Here is a 14,429-nt window from a genome sequence, read left to right on the forward strand (position 1 = left end):
AGGATAGGGTAGCCTCAGGTGAAAGCATCCCCTGTGCCCCCATATCAAAACTACCATTTCTCGCTCCCTACAAAATCCTAGGACTATTCCCAGGGGCTGCTTCTGGCCCCCTCCTCCTCCCTTCTCCCTGGTGGCCGTTCCCATAGCATTGCCACTTGCTGGGCACCTCCAGGCTGTAGACGGAATATTCTTCACACACAGCTGAGGCTCAGAGAGGCCAGTCTTGAGCCTGAGGTCACACAGCATGAGCGACAGAACTGGGGCTTGAACTCAGGGCTGGGACTGCCGAGTCTGGACACTTCCTGGGAAAAGGCAGACAGTGAACTAGCGAAGGAACAAAGTCTCCTTCCTGCCTGGAGCAAAAAGGCACGCACGGCCTCGAGAACTCTCCAGAAAGGCCTACCTACCACCACGGTCGCCCTTGGTCTGAGGTGCCCACGCTGAAAGGCGTTTTGGGGATTGGTGCGTTTGGTCTGTACGCTAGTCCGGTGAGGAAAGGCTGCACGGGGCTACTATTCTCCCATTCTACAGGTGAGGAAGCTGAGGCCCTGGTAAACGTGGCCCCAAATCACGGCCAGCAGTACAGTGGGACTGTGACCAGGTGCCCTGGCGCGACGAGACCAGGCCCTTCCGGCACATGACACCAGAGCTAATATTTGCCTTCACCATTTACAAAACTTTGTCACCACCTTATCTCCTCGACTCTCCACAACCAGGGGGCAGGCAAATATTTTCAATAACATGTTGAGTTGACAGATGAAGAAACCGGGGGGGACTTGCCCAAGGCCACTCTTCCCCATGAAGTGGTGGAGGGGACTGAGATTTAAGTGTGTCTGGTGGCAGACGGCCCCAGGACAGGGGTGTGAGCTGCCAGGGCCTGGCCCAGCCTGGGTTCATGACCCAGGGAGTTGCCATAGAGCCCTGTGGGAAATGAGGTCAAAGCTGGAGGAGGCCTGCCCCCCCCTGCCCCACAGAGAGACCGGGGAGGCCAGGAGCCACAAGCAGAGTGTGGGGTCGGCCCCCAGAGGAGACAGAGGGCAAGTCTGGTGGGGGGGCCCAGCCCCATCCTGCAGCCACACTGTCTGCTTCCTGATTCACTCCTCCTCTCCTCAAAAACTAGGGGGACAGTTATGGCAGGAGAGTGAACATGCCTGCCCTACAGTCAGGGTGGATGGGGGCCCGGCCCAGGAGTCAGGCCAACAGGGACTCTGCCCCATCACCTTCAGCTGTGGGACTTAGGGCAAGTGCCTTAACCCCTCTGAGCTTCCCCTGCCTTGTGTGTGTGCGGCAGACGGCCGAGAGCCTTCTCAGCCCCGCCGCTCATGGCAATCGCCTGGTGAGAATTTAAAGCTACCCTAACACCGAGGCCCCCGTCCCAGAGATTCTGACCTGCTGGGCTGGGGTGCGGCTGGCCCCGGGGAGTTTTACCAGCAATTTGCTTGTGCAGCGGGGCTGGAAGCCTGTCTTTGCGGCTGTTGGGAGATGAGCTGAATCAACACAGACGGAAACCACCTGGCCCGCGGAGGGCCCAGCACGCGAGCGCCCCTCCCAGCCCACGGCCTGACCTCTGGAAGCCACATTCCTTGTGCAGTTCTGCGAGAGTCATGAGGTCTACAAGGGAAACACATCTTCAGAGGAGCCGGACCACCAGGACGGCAGGGACTGGCTGGTGACCCCGGTGGGGGTCTCGCCGGAGCCCCAAAGCACCACCGACTCAACCACTGGACGAACCTCGATGTCACCTTGCTCATTTACCGTGACTCGGTTTCCCCAACTCGGTTCTATGCCACTGACTTTTGACCTCAGTGGAGGACTTGACATTCGCCCCCTTGGCACATCGTGTCACGCAGCTGCACCGCCATCCCGTGAGCCAGTCCAGTCCCGGGGCAACCCCCACGCGGGAAACAGCTCCGCTAAACTGGGAGACCCCCTCTCCCCCCGACGGCGCCGATATTACCAGCAGAGGCTGCGAGTGACCTCCGTGGCCGCTGCTGACCGCGGGTCAGCGAGTGGTGGCGAAGGCCCAGACAGAAATACGCTGCAGCCTTTGGAAAGAGCAGGTCGGGAGCCAGAGGCGACGTGGAAGGAAGCTCGGGATGATAGAAGCAGGAGGGGCAGCCTGGAAGCTGGGGTGATGCCCACCCGCTGCAGGGGCCCGGGGGCTGGAACCGACCGGGACTGGGCAAAGAGAGGAAGCGAGGCCGATGCCCGAGGCCAGGGAGTCTCAGATGGCTTTCATTTCCATTGCCTTCGTGTCATAAACAGCAGTAATCAGCCTGAGTAGAAACTATCTGAGACAAGGCCTTTCTGTGTTTTGTTCTGTTCGCTGATGTACTGCAGGTATTTAGGGCAGGGCCTGGGACGCAGTGCTAGCTCAGATAATACTGGCTAAACAAATTAATGAATCTCGTGGCTTTCAGACTTTCCTGATAGACTCCTAAAACATTTCTGAGCATGAATAAAGCCCTCTTTATATGCTATGCTTCCTATCATATGGGAGGATTGGCATACCTTGATATATTTAAATCTGAGACCAACTGTGAATCGGCCAAGGTTGAAGACAGAGCCCTGTGGCACACCAGCAGAGACCCTTCCTCCAGTAGACATGGTTCTGATGGGCAGGGGGCGGTGAGTGAGTAGTGTGGAGTCAGAGACCCTGGGTCGTACATCAGCTCTGGAGCTTAGAAGCTGTGTCTTTGGGTGGGTTACTTCCCTTCTCTGAGCCTCAGTCTCCTTATCCATGTAATACCCGGCCCCCAGGTAGCTCTTGGCCTGGCTTGCTGGGGGTTCTCGGGGGGTGGTGGCCACCCCTCACCTCTGTGTACCCCCATTCGGACATTCTCATTCTGGGCGGCCATTCACGTGGCTCCGGGCCTGTGCGTTTTCCAGCCACCCAGCCCACGCCCCATCCCCCCCTGAAACTTCCTCGAGGGCAGGGGTTCTGAGAATGTGGTCCCCAGACCAGCACTAGCAGCACCTGGGAACTTAGTAGAAACGCAGGGGCTCAGGCCCCACCCGGGCCCCACGAGATCGGGGAGCCCGCAGCCTGCATTCTCAAGAGGCTTCCTGGTGATTCCCTCGGGTTTTTGAATGGCTGAAGGAAAGGACGAGAAATTCCATCTGTCTGTGCCTACAGATGGAGCCAGGCCCAGAAGGACAGCCATGGGACTCCACTGCTCTTGGGGAACCCACGCTCGGCCCTTGGGGTGCCACCCCTCTCTCCCCATGGGCTCGGAATCCCTAAGTAACCTGCGGCCTGGGGCTGGAGCTTTAGCGCGCGCCTCATCCTTCAGAAAACTGGGGCCCCCCGCGCTCGTCCCTGCCTCTGAGGGTCCTGCCGGGGGACTGGGAGCCCCCGCCCCCTCGGCACCCCGAGAGGTGGGCTTGCAGCATCAGGAAGCCCTGCAGACTCTAGGTGGCCAGCCCCTCCGCCAGGCTTCCAGGCCCTTCTGGCGGGGGTGTGGCCCATCCGAGCCCCAGTGTATTGTCCGGGACCCAGGGGCCAGAAGCTGCTGCGGCTGCCGCGCTGTTTTCTCCCTGGCAGCTCTGGCTCTTGCCCCTTGGTCCCTGGGGAGCGGGGGCATCACTGTCTTTGTTTCCTTTGGCTCACACGCTGCTAAAAAATGTCATGTTTGCCACTGTTATCAGGCTTTACCAACCCTCGGGGCCTTGCCTTCTCGGGCAGGTGGGGTCAGGGCCTCAGTGATTTAACTTAGGGTCAGGTGACTAGACCTTTCCCAGGGACTGGACAGGAGGAGAGAACAGCCCCAAGAGCATTCTGCACGATTCTCCCCCAAACGGCGCCCGTGCCCAGCACAGAAGTCCTAAGAAGAGGGCTTCGGGCTCCAGGGCCAACACAGAGGCAGGATTCCAGAGCCCTGTCCTTTCCCACCGAGGCCCCACAGGCCTGCAGAGTCTCTTAGAAGCTTACAAATGGCACAGGAGAGCCTGCATTCCCCTGCTGGACCACCTCCAGGGGCTCCCCCGCTGCCCCCAGGCCCACCTAGGCCCCAGCACAGGCAGGCCCCTGCAGGAGCTGACCTAGAAAGGCCTCCCCGCAGGTCTCTGCCTTCCTCCCAGGGCCCGAGGGGGTGTGCTCCCTGCTCTGCCCACCATGCCCTGCCTTGCTTTCCTCTGGTTCTGGGCAAACCTCTCGAGCTCTGTCTCCATTCCGCTCAGACCAAGGTCGGGGTACTGGCACTTGCATTTCCAGGGCCCTACTGTGTGTGGCTACCAATGTGCATGCAGCACCCCGTGGCCGTGAGCAAGGACACAGAGGGCCAAGAACATTTTCCTGGTGGCGGGGCATTTGCTAGGCTGAGAAGCCTGGGAAGGAGAGAGGTAGGGAGGGGGCGGTCAAGCGCTGTCGTGCTACCCGGGGGACCCGTGGACCTCTCCAGCTGGGCACAGAAGGTTGGGGTGTGGGGACCAAGGGGTCTTGGCTGGGATGTAAGTGTGCGTGCTCAGAGGAGCTCCCAGAGAGAAAAAGGAGGCCAGGATGGAGCCGGCCGCGTCCCCATGGCTTGTTCAGGTGCATGCGCCCCCCCAGCCCTGGGGGGATGCTGTCGGGCTCTGAGGTGGAGCCCAGCATGCTCAGAGGATGCATCTTCACGGGGCCGGTGACGTCACCCCTTTGGTTGTGACTCTGGAGCCTCCCGGACCTCAGGTAGACCCCATGAGGATCTTGCAAAGCAGCTTAGGGGTCTGCCTGGCTCCAGGCCAAGGTGACGGTGACGGGGACGGAGGGGGATGGGGGGGGAAACGGAGGGGGACGGAGGGGGATGGGACTACCGGCGGAGAGCGGAAGGCCGGGACCAACATGAGCATGATAAGAGCTACCACCGAGCGAGTCCATCCTAGCCGGACCCCGGGCTGGTGTTTGAGGCAGTAACTCCCATTAGCCACATTTACAGACGAGCAGACCGAGGGGTGGCGAGGGGCCGAGCCTGGCGGCCTGTGTCCCCGGCGCCCAGTTCCTTCCCGAGCACAACACACAGCTTCTCGGTGAGTGCTTGTGGTTTCTGAGGAACGGATACCACCCTGAGTTGAGACCAAACGGAACCACCGCTGGCTTCCGGCAGGGGGGGTCCTCATCACCACCATGTTCATCACCTTCACCATCACCATCACCTTCAACACCACCACCAGCAGCAGCCTGGACAGGGGGACGGCAGGATTGCTCCTTATCTGCCCATTGGAGGCGGGGGGTGGTCCAACAGTGGGATGTGGGCACTGGGACCAGCGTGGGGAAGGATGGGGCTGGGACGGAGGCGCCTCTCTGAGGAGACGGTCGGAGCCCTGCCTTGCTCACGGGGCTGCATCCAGCAGGACTCGACAGGCCCCGGGCCCCTTGGACTGACTTCTCCCCAGCATGCCGGGCAGCCCGCCACCTGACCACCTGGCTGCCTGCCCCCTGCGGCGCTGGGGTGCTGCCAATGGGCACAGTCGTGTCTGGGCAGGGTCCTGGAGGCGCTGCGTGTTTGGGGCCTGGGTGGAGGTGGAGGAGTGACCTGGCTGTTTGGGCTCAGGGAGATTTGCCCAGATGTCTATTGCACGAGCCGGCGGGCGGGGGGGGGTACCCAGCTGGCCTCACCTCCGGACAATTCCTGCACTCGAGGCGATGATGCTTGAATGGTGGAATTCAGGGCATGGAGGCTAAAAATGCCATCAGGCCGGGCCTGGCCCCACTCCCCTCACAAGTCCATGCAAGGATGGGCCTGTCCACCTCTGGCTGTCAAGGACTGCGGACCTGAGTCCAGGCCGCTGTGGCCTTCCTCCTCCTCTGGAGCCCCCGGCCTCCACCGTCCATTTGATCAGGGTGCCCGCTGCTGTGTCACCAGCCAGGACTGTGCCTGTGCCCCCCCCCCCCCGAGATCTGTGGCCCACTGAGGGCCTAGAATGGTCAGGCACAGAATCCTGGGTGCGAGGACGCCTGTGCTCAGAGGGTGCTGTCCCACGAGCCCAGCACCCCCTTTCCCAGTTGACGAACCTTGGGGAAGTGGTTCCTCCAGGGTCACCCGGCAGGAACAGCCTTGGAAATCTGCCGAGTGCTCTTTTCCCCTCCACAGGTCTGTGACCTCCGGGGAGGGAGCCCAAAGCTCCCCCGCCCTTCAGTGACTCAATCAGCAGGAATTTATCGCGAGCGCTGTGCTAAGAAGCGGACATATGATGAGCGAGAAAGACCGAGATCTTCTTACCCAGCGGGGAGATAAGTTCAGAGGTGTGCTATCGCAAACTGACCTCTCTGGCGGGGTCAGGAAAAGCTGCGCTGGGACGGAACAACTGGGCTGGGAACTGGGGGGTGGGTAAGTACTGACTAGGGAGAGAAGCCGTGCAGGTGAGGACAGCAGCAGGTGCAAAGGCCCTGAGGTTGGAAGGAGACTTTTGAGAAAAAGAACGTGCCTGCGTGAGGGCGGCGGAGGCTCACAGGACCCAGATCGTGTAGGCTCGGTGGCCAAGGAAGGAATTTGGTCCCCGTCGCCGCTCCCCCCCCCCCAAGAGCAAAGGGAAGACCCCAGAGGAGGGTGACAGGATCAGGCTTGCAGTGTGAAAAGGTGATGGGGAGGGTGAGGGCAAGCATGGGTCAGGGGCTGTGGCCGCTGTCTCAGGAAAGCGTCAAGGTTATAGCCACCTCCTGTTCCTCAGGAAGCAGCTCCTTTTGGGACCCACCAGATTCCAGAGTGCTGTGTGTGTGTGTGTGTGTGTGTACACACGTGTGAGTGTGTGTATGTATGGTGTGTGTGTGCTGTGTGGATGTGAGGGGCAGACAGAGAGGTCAAAGTGCCGGGGGGGGGCTTGCCGTGGGGGGAAAGGTCAGAGGGCACGTGGGTGTGGTCTCTCCTCCTTTCCCAAGGTCCAGAGCAATGCGGTACAAAGTCCCATTAGGCCCTCACCCTTCACCTCCCTCCCTCCGTCCCTTACCCTGGGCGCCCTGCAGCTCTGCCCACCGGCAGTATCGGTATTTCATATACATATGTACGTATAACCTACACACAGTGCAGCGCACACTGAGGTCTGCAGATGTGCTTTCTACGTAACCACCAGCCGGGTCAAGACATGAACCATGCCCAGCCCCCCGGGACCCTCTGTCAAACCCTCTTCTGACTTTTGTCCCATGCATTAGTGTTGCCTGCTCTTGATCTTGACATCAGTGGAATCTCACAGAATGTCCTCTTGTGTGTATCTTTTGCTCCCCTGAGTGGCTCTGGGATTCACTCGCATTGATGTGTGGGCCTGCGGTTCCCTCCTTTTTATTCCTGAGCACAGTTCCACTGTGCAAACACCACAGCTGGCTTATCCATTTCCCGGGCATTTGGCTGTTTCCAGCTTTGTACTGTGACGGTTCCCAGGCAAGCCTTCGTGGGGACATCTGCTTTCGTTTATTTGGGGTAAAGTAGAACTGCCAGGTCACAGGGAGGGCGAGTATGCAAGTTTATTAGAAACCACACATGGCTTTCCAGAGGCTGTGCCCACCTGGTCTGGGCTTCTGCTGGCCCCCACCAACGCCAACACCCGGCGGCCTGCAGCGCTTTGCAGGCGGCCTCTGCCTTAGGCTCACAGTTCCCCAAACACAGGTCACTTGTGTCCTCCCGGACGAACTGTCCTTTCTGCCAGGAGCACATGTCCGTCCACTGCCCTCCTGGGGACAGCCTCCGGGGCCTCTCAAATCTCACTAGAGCGTCTTGGCGACCCGCTGATGTCCCCCAGGCCCTGGCCAGCATCTCTGACCCCACGTTCTCCCGCCTCCTGTAAGCCACCTTTGCTCAGGCTCTCCTGAGCACCCTGAGTTTGCCTTGGGGTGGGGATGGCGGCTTCTTCTCCCAGCTAGGATCTTGCAGGCAGGAGGCTGCTGTAAACACGAAATAGCTGAATCAGCGAGGCCAAGGCTGGGTGGACACACAGGCAGGTGTGACCCCCTTCTGATAAAGCACACACACAGCTTATGCGTGCAGCTCGACGGAGTTTCGTAGGCACGGACGCCCGTGGACCGCCGCCGAGGCCAACGCATGCAACATGCCCAGCTCTGCCTCCGATTTTTCTCCCCATAAGTTAGTGTTGCCTGTTCTTGAACTTGCTGTAAAAGGAATCACACAGAATGTTCTCTCTGGTCTCTGCCTTCCTTGGCTTGTTCCAGACTCCTCCTCCTGGTCTCCTGGGCCTTGCTGGGTCCCTCTCGGCAGCCACCTGGCCTTTTGATCAAGGCAAACCCTGGCCCACGCGTGTCCCCCTGGTCCACCTGGCCGCACGTCTGGGCTTGGTGCGACAATACAGCGAGAGAGACACTATATATTTGTGGGGCAGGAGCCTTAGAGGTCGGCCCCCTCCGGGCAGTAAGTGCGTTCTCACGCTTCAGCCCCTGGGAGCTCAGGAAGGTCTCAGACCGCATCCCAGACTCACTGTCTAGGAAAACTGTTTCTTTCCTTTACTTCAACCCCCGGTGCTTCTGACACCCGATGTGTGGGTGTTTCCTGCACTGACCGAGTCTCATCCGCCAGCTGGGTGTCCCACAGTTCAATCCGTTCCAACAGCAGCTGGAGCTGGCCCAGACCACTCGGGTTAAGGGCTCAGCCCCACAGATGCCCTGACCCACACTCTGACTTGGCTACAATCAGAGGTTCCCATGACCCCCTCCTCAGGCTCCCTAGTTTTCTAGAGCAGCTCCCAGAACCCCGGAGAACAGTGTACATACGACTACTGGTTCATTACAAAGGCTGTGGTCCTGGACACAGGGGAGCGGCCAGACGGAGAGACACACAGGGTGAGGCCCGACAGGGTCCCAAGCACAGAAGCTTCAGTCCCTGTGGAGCTGGGTGTGTCTACCCCCTGGCACGTGGATGTGCTCACAACCTGGAAGCCTTCCAAACCGCACACCTTAGGGACTTTGAGGGACGCTTCAGCACACAGGCAGGATGGACCGTGAGCTCGGTCTCCCGCCCCCACCACCCCAGGAGGATGGGGGGGTGGGGCTGCTGTGCGGGAGCCACCCAGGGTCACCTCACTGGGACAAAAGGCATTCCCATCACCCAGGAAAGATCTCACCAGGGCGTCTGTGTCGGAACTGGGGTCAAAGATCAACTATGGCAATAAAAGATGCTCCAAGCACATTTATCAGTCAGAAAACTACAAAGGTTGGAGGAGCTCTGGCCAGGAGCCAGGGGGAAAGACCAAATTATGCATTTCTTCTATCGCAATGCCCACTCGCTGGGGCAGAACGTTGCGGGGTGGGGGGTGGGCCTGGCAGCCTGTACTCCCGCAGACCCCCCCAGGGGTTCCGGTGCAGCTTGGGTGTGAGGAGCCCTGACTCCCGGCACGTGAGTGTGCTGGCGATGAATCAGGCAGGATGGGAACACTGCTTTCTTTGAGTACGATGATGCCATGGTCATTCTAAAGAACGTGGAAGGGTTCTGCTACCCGGGTCTGACATCCTCTGATCCGTAATCAGAGCACCGGCCCAAGCGTGCCCCGCAGACCGGCCAGTTCCCAGCTGGCTGCCTGGCTCAGCACTGATGGGGGTCGAGACTCTGCCCAAATGTCCTTCCCACACGGAGGAAGCCGGGGATCCCAAGGTGTCTTTTGTCACCCCGTCGGTAGAGGCCCGGCATGCCAACTCTTTTCCATTGGTTTCTCCCACATCTGTTCTCTACCTTCTCTGTCCTGCTCTGAGCCCTGGGAGTCTGGTGCCCTGACCGGCCGGCTTCTGTTGGGTTCCATCGAGGAAAGACCGGGGCAGGAGGGCAGAGGGCAGAGGAGCGGGCGTGGTGGAGTGCTGGGCAACTTGAACAGCCAGCCTCGGGGGCACGGTGGAAAGCCCTAATTAGCAGTGCTGCCCACCGTCAAACTCAAGCTACCGTGGCGAGTTACGACCGCTCCGCACGTGGAGTCGGGGAGAGGCATGCGGGAGGATCACCTCGGATGTAGATGACATTGTGACCACAGTGTGTGGCAAAAGGCAGCAAAATCATCAGGAAGTGAGGAGTTCTGAGGATGGATTATCTTTGTTTTGAATATGATTCACATAATTTTTAAACATGGGGGTGTTTCACAACTGGCACACAAAATTCCTGAAAAGGTCACAATCAGCTCTTGCAAGTAGGAGAGCACAAGCGGGTGTGGGCGCAGTGCTGGCCGGGTGACACCTCGTCGGCTGTGGCCGCCGGGAGAAGCCTCTGTGGCCGGCATCAGCCCCCTGATTCCTCTCCCCGGTCTCCCTCGGTCTGCCTCGGCTCCAGTGACACTCCCCTTGTCCCTTCAGCGCGGGGGCAAAACTGGCTTCCTGCTTTGCCATCCCCAGGGTGCCCCAATGCTTCTTGTTCCCTTCCTGGCTCCCCCAAAGGGCGTCCTGCGAGTGGCAGACAACGGAGCAGATGCCCACCCCTGCTCGCACACCAGCCGACCCGCCCCTTCTTTCTTTTACTTCTCAACCTTCTGCACAAGATGTCATTGGAAGAAATGATTCCGAGACCAGAAACCAGAAACCCCTGGGGGCATGGTGAGCTTTTCTAGGGCAGAAAGACCCTCTTTAGAAAAGGGACAGCATCCCCGGGGCATCGCGGGCGGGTGTGGAAGCTGGAATTGCCCCGTCTGTCAGGATAACAGTGCACATGGCTGTGGACCGGCCATCCCTTGTGAGGTATTTGTCTTAGAGACAGACTTGCACCCATCCGAAATGATGTCTGTCTAGAGTTATTCATTACAGCATTGTTGAGAAGAGCCGAAAGCGGGACGCAACCCAAGTGCCAGTCGTTAAGAGACTCGTGAAATAGGTTCTGGCACATTCTTATAATGGAGTATTTTGCAGCCATTCTTTATGGAGCGACATGAAAGGTGCCCTGTGATTGCGAATGAAAACAGGGTATCAGGAGGTGGTGGAGTCTGCCCCCATTTGTGCAAGGCAGGGGAAAGGAAGAAAGCAGAGCATGGGGCAGGGGTGGGGGGAGAGGACGAAGGGGGGGCGGGGGGAGGAGGCACGAGGAGGACGGGGCGGCTCTCTCCCAGGTGGGGAGGTGGGGACCTGGGTGGCTGGGGACCGACTGCTCCCTCTACACCCACTTGCACTTTGAGGGCCGTACCATTTCCATGGAGTACGCCTGGTCGGCACGTAGGTAAGATTCACACATAAATAAGCAAATGCTTGTGGGGTTTCACAGAGGCCTCCCCAACACCTGGGCCCCCAGAACTCGAGCTAGGGCCCCCCTGCCAGCTGACCAGGGCGGAGGCACCCCTCCAGGGCCCTCTAGGCCTCCGCTGGGCTCCATGGGGGCAGGACACCTGAGGCTCCAAGAAGGACCCTGCAGTGGTGACTTCTCCCTGGTCCCAGGGTTTCCAGCCCCCACCCCCATCCCATCCTCACTCCACTCAGCTCAGCGCCCACCTGAGCAAGAGAGCGAGCTGGGAGCTGGCATGTGGAGTGGCGAGCCCAGCCACACCGAGGGCTCACACGCCCTGTGGTCCAGGGCCTGGCTCAGGGCGTGCTGGGATATTTGTGGATTGATTGACTGCCGGACAAGGGCCCAAACGCTCTGCTGGAACAGCCCTTCTGGTTAGTTCTACAGGAAGCTTGATTTCAGGTGTTTTTGCCTTCCCCTGTGACTCCTCTGATGACCTCGTCTGGGGGGGGGGGGGGTGGCTTTAGAGCAGCATTTCTCAAACTCACTGACCACACACCCTTTCTTCACGGGACATTTTGCAGAACTAGTATTCCCTGGAACACACTTTGGGAACCCTGGGTTAGACAGTTGTTTAAAGACCTACTGGCACCCTTGAGACCTGGAGACCAGGGACTCAGTGAGTCAAGTACAAGGGTCGGGGCTCGGAGGACTGGAAGGCCTGGGACACCAGCCTGGTCCCCCACTCCAGAGATGTTGATTGAACTGGTGTGGGGTGCGGCCCAGGTGCTGGGAGTTTGAAGAACCCCCCCCCAGGTGCTCCCCATGGGCAGCCAGAGTTGAGAACCACTGTTCTAGAGCTGGCATCTGCGGGAGGGGCAAGAGGATGGCCCTTCTGTGTTGCAATCTGGGGTCACATTACTAGGCGCATCGTCCACAGAAGGTGGAGGTGAAGGTCCTGTTTGACTGGGCACTGATCAATGATATTTGGTTCTGAGCCCCACGTCTTAACAGAAAATCGGAAAATGTCCAGAAAAGAGGAACCCACACGGCAAGAAGGTTCCAGATTGGGTCTTCAGGGGCTCACACTAGGCCTGTTCTCTCTGGAGAGTTCCTGCCACAGACCGAGAGGCAGAAGGCACTCCTTGGAGCAGTGGCTCCACGGGTCCCACCTGCCCTCAGCCCTTTCCATTTAGGGCTTGTGCTTGAAGCCACTCTGGTTTCTCCACTGCCCTGTGCGGCGCTCGCGCCAGGGGAGGCTCCCTGAGGACAGGCGGCAGGTGTTGGCAGGGGGAGGCTGAGGGAGGGCCAATTCTTTCAACCAGACCAGTGACTCCCGGGGTCATGTGGGGGACCGGCTAGCTCGAGGCACATTTCAAGGAGTTCATGTGTATTTAAGAGGCGGGAGAGGGGTGACGGGTCAGGACGACCCTGTGGGTTCCCCTGTGGAAGCTGGTGGCAGGGCTCTGTCCCCGAGGTGAGGGTGCAGGGAGGACCTTGCTCTCTGTGCTCACCATTGTATTCCGAGCCTGGGAGGCTTTACTGAATGGCTGAGGTGTCAGCGGAGGAGCAAGACGAGGTCTGGATTTTGGGGGAAGGTGGGTGGTCAGGGAATGTCTCTGAAGTGACATTTCCACTGAGACCTGAAGAGTGCACGGAGAGTCAGCCTCAGGAAGAGCACTCTAGGCAGAGAACAGCACAGGCAAAGGCCTTGGGGCTGGGAGGCTTGGTGTGAGGACAGCAGTGGGACTGGGGCTGGGGAACGGGGGATGTTTGTGGGCTGAGGCCGGCCGCACGGGGCTTTGAGAGGCAGCGTGGTGAGCAACATGCCTCAGGGGCCACTTCCCAACGGAGTGACCTGGGGCAAGTGACTTACCAGCTCTGGGCCTCAGTTTCCTCATGGGTAAAACGGGGATTAAAAATAGCAACCATCACCCAGGATTGGGAAGGGCGCACCGTACGGAGAACAGAGCCTGGCATGTGGTAAGCTCTGCTGAAATCCTCGCCGCCAACCTCCCCACTCTCCTCCTCAATGGAGGAGCCCAGGAGACAGGGCCGGGCCTAGAAACCAGGTCAACCGGCTCGGGGTTCTGGGTCTTTTCCATTCTGACTGCTCCCTCCCACCTCTCCCTGCGCACACACCCTGATTTGGAAGAGTCTGCGGCTGGCAGAGGCCCAGGGGTTCTGGATCCTGTCCAGGCCCCTAATTGAGAGCTTCTGTGTCTCTACCACTGTGACCACATCCCTGGAAAGAGGATTTGGCGGGCCTGCGTGCGCCCCAGCAGGCCTGCCGCCTCCTGCCAGGTGGGGAGGAGCGGAGTGTCCCTCTGCGTGATCCTCGGGCTCTGGCGGGGACCGGAAGGGGCAGGCAGTGACTGGCAGAGGGAAGGTGCAGCCCGGCCTCAGCTCCCTGTGGGGCCCGGGACTGCTCCCCAGAACTGCCCTTCCTTCCCTCCAGCTGCTCAGAGTCAAGGCTGACTCCTCCTTGGTTCACACCCAAGTCATCAGCAAACCCCACCAACGCTACCTGCAAGACCATCTGGAGTTTGACCACCTCGCACAATGTCTGCAGCTGCCAAGTCTCTGCCCTGGACTGCCACACAGCCTCCCAACCACACAGGGCATGTGGCATCGGTCAGAACCACAGCCCATCCTCCACCCAGCTGCTGGGATGACCACACCACCCAAAGCCAGATGGTGTCCCTAGCCCTCTGATGACTTCCCTCTCGCCAGGGGTCCAAACCAGTCCTCTGTGACCTGTCCTCCTCACCCGTCTGACCTCCTCTCCCACCTCCCTGCCCTTCTGGGCTCCTCGCTGCTTTCAGCACACTCCCTCCGCAGGGCCTTTGCACTTGCTATTCCCTGGGCCGAGAATGCTCTTCCTTCAGATGTCTATGTGACCTGTTCCCTCAACTCATTCAGGTCTCTGCTCAAATGTCTTCTCAGTGTATAAAAGGGTAACTCCCACCCTCCTTATCCAGCTGTGTTTCTCTATCTGCTCTCACCACCACTTCATGTACTACATGGGCAGCCAGGGGTCGTGGAGGAAGGATGGGAGAGACCTGGGGTCAGATTGCAGCCTGCCTTTCCGGGCAGGAAGTGGGGCCAGTACCCTGGCTGAGTCTCGAATGGGGTTAGCTGGACAGACAAACCCCGGCTAGCGGAAAAGTGTAAGTGAAAGTCAGGCGTGAACCTTCGAGAACAGTCAGGAGCCCAGTGAGGCCACAGCGTCCCTGGCTGTGGGGTGGGTGGGGAGGCGGGAATCGGGGCCTCGGGTGTCCTTGCCCTATCTGTGGTCCCTCCGCAGGCTTTGAGGCTCACGCG

At 59.6% G+C, this 14,429-nt stretch overlaps 1 protein-coding gene across 2 annotated transcripts in view; it reads right to left on the reverse strand.

Annotated features, from left to right (window-relative positions):
* OSGIN1 (oxidative stress induced growth inhibitor 1) overlaps positions 1-14,429 on the reverse strand; it is a 36,229-nt gene that overhangs the window by 13,633 nt on the left and 8,167 nt on the right. The window lies entirely within an intron of this gene.

This window comes from Halichoerus grypus, chromosome 15 (genome assembly GCF_964656455.1).
Source record: "Halichoerus grypus chromosome 15, mHalGry1.hap1.1, whole genome shotgun sequence".
NCBI lineage: Eukaryota > Metazoa > Chordata > Mammalia > Carnivora > Phocidae > Halichoerus > Halichoerus grypus.